We start from the raw sequence: 2,500 nt of genomic DNA, 5'->3' as shown, positions 1-2,500 counted from the left end.
ATGGATTCAATGATCGCTGTATAGAATTGCACCATCATTGTCTTTGGCAGGTTGCATTTCTTCAGCTGCCGTCGAAAGTACATCCTCTGTTGAGCTCTCTTGGCGAGGGAGCTGATGTTCAGTTCCCACTTGAGGTCCCGGCAGAGAATAGTGCCCAGGAAGCGGAAGGACTCCACAATTTTGACTGCGGAGTCTAACAGGGTGATGGCGGTGAGTGGGGCTGTATTCTTCCTGAAGTCCACAACCATCTCAACTGTCCTTAGAGCATTTAGCTCTAAGTTGTTCTGGCTACACCAGGTCACCAGGTTGTCAGCTTCCCACCTATAGTCAGACTCATCCCCACCAGAGATCAGCCCAATGAGGGTGGTGTCGTCCGACAAACTTCAAGAGTTTGACGGACAGATGATTGGAGGCGCAGCTGTTGGTATACAGGGAGAAGAGCAGTGGGCAAAGGACGCAGCCCTGAGGAGTTCCCGTGCTGATGGACCTGGAGTCAGAGACTTCTGTTCCCGGCTTAACGCACTGCTTCCTGTCAGAGAGGAAGTCTGTGATCCACCTGCAGGTGGAGTAGGGCACGTTCAGCTGGAAGAGCTTGTCCTGAAGCAGGGCAGGGATGATGGTGTTGAAGGCAGAGCTGAAGTCCACAAACAGGATCCTGGCGTAGGATGCTGGGGCGTCCACATGCTGTAGGGTGAAGTGGAGGGCCATGTTAACTGCGTCGTCCACAGACCTGTTGGCTCTGTAGGCAAACTGAAGGGGGTCCAGGAGAGGGTCTGTGATGGCTTTGAGGTGTGCCAGGAGCAGGCGCTCAAAAGACTTCATTACCACAGATGTAAGGGCGACCGGTCTGTAATCATTTAGTCCTGTTGGCCTTAGCTTTTTGGGCACAGCGATGATGGTGGAGGACTTGAGACAGGCTGGTACATGGCATGTCTCCAGGGAGGTGTTAAAGATGTTGGTGAACACCGGAGACAGCTGGTCAGCGCAGTGCCTGAGGGTGGCTGGAGAGACAGAGTCCGGCCCGGCTGCTTTGCGTGGATTCTGCCTCTTGAAAAGCCCATTAACTTCTCCCTCCTGAAAGGAGAGAGTCGTTTCTGTAGTATGGGTGGGGGATGGGGCCTCTTGGGTGGGAAGGGGTGGTTCAGGACAGTCCAATTGTCTTTCAAATCTACGGTAGAACTCGTTCAGGTCGTTGGCTAGGCGGGAGTCGTTAGTGGTGTGGGGCGCTCTGGGTTTGTAGTTGGTGATGTGCCTGAGCCCTTTGGCAGACAGAAGCAGCGTCGTTAGTAGAGAACTGGTGTTTTAGTGTCTCTGAGTACAGTCGTTTAGCCTCTCTCACCGCTTTGCTAAACCTGTTCTTCGACTCCTTGAATCTGTCTCTATCCCCACTCCTAAACGCTTCCTCCTTCTCCAACCTCAACCTTTTGAGCTTTGCTGAGAACCAGGGCTTGTTGTTGTTAAAGTTCACCCTGGTACGTGTTGGGATACAGCAGTCCTCACAGAAGCTGATGTACACAGCCTCTGTGAGTTCATCCAGACTATTGGTAGCAGTCGTGAACATATCCCAGTCAGTACAGTCTAAGCACGCCCGCAAATCTTCCACAGCCTCACTGGTCCACTGTTTAGATGTCCTCACAGCAGGTTTACAGAGTTTTAGTTGCTGCCTGTATGCACGAATCAGGTGGACCAAGGGAGTTCTGTGCGAGCCGAACAGCCCCGTGACCCACAAGAGAAACATCCCCGCCAAATTCGAGCGTTTGACGGGGTCTATCCGTGAAAAAATATTCACGTTTTTGAGTGCACATGCATTTCTGCTGCAAATGCCTCTGGAAGTTTCATGCCGTTCGTATGCCAATTGTGGCAACACGAAAATGACCCGTTTTCCCATTCCGAGGGATTTCTGTGCGACCCTAACAGCCCCGTGAGCCACAAGAGACACATCCCCGCCAATTTCTAGCGTTTCACGGGGTCTATCCGTGAAAAATATAGACGTTTTTGAGTGCACATGCATTTCTGCTGCAGATGCCTCTGGAAGTTTCATGCCGTTCGTACGCAATGTGGCAACACGAAAATGACCCCTTTTCCCATTCCGAGGGATTTCTGTGCGACCCTAACTAACAGCGCCCGTGAGCCACAAGAGAGACATCCCCGCCAATTTATAGCGTTTCACGGGGTCTATCCGTGAAAAATATAGACGTTTTTGAGTGCACATGCATTCCTGCTGCAAATGCCTCTGGAAGTTTCATGCCGTTCCTATGCAATGTGGCCACACAAAAATGACCCGTTTTCCCATTCCGAGGCATTTCTGTGCGACCCTAACAGCCCCGTGAGCCACAAGAGAGACATCCCCGCCAACTTCTAGCGTTTGACGGGGTCTATGCGTGAAAAATATTAAAATTTTTGAGTGCACGTGCCTTTCTGCTGCAAATGCCTCTGGAAGTTTCATGGCGTTCCTATGCAATGTGGCAACACGAAAATGACCCCTTTTCCCATTCCGAGG

The sequence above is a fragment of the Petromyzon marinus genome, unplaced genomic scaffold (assembly GCF_048934315.1).
Source record: "Petromyzon marinus isolate PM22_M1 ecotype Great Lakes invasive population unplaced genomic scaffold, UKy_Petmar_22M1.pri1.0 PM_G_Scaffold_26, whole genome shotgun sequence".
NCBI lineage: Eukaryota > Metazoa > Chordata > Hyperoartia > Petromyzontiformes > Petromyzontidae > Petromyzon > Petromyzon marinus.
This window is presented reverse-complemented; position numbering follows the sequence as displayed.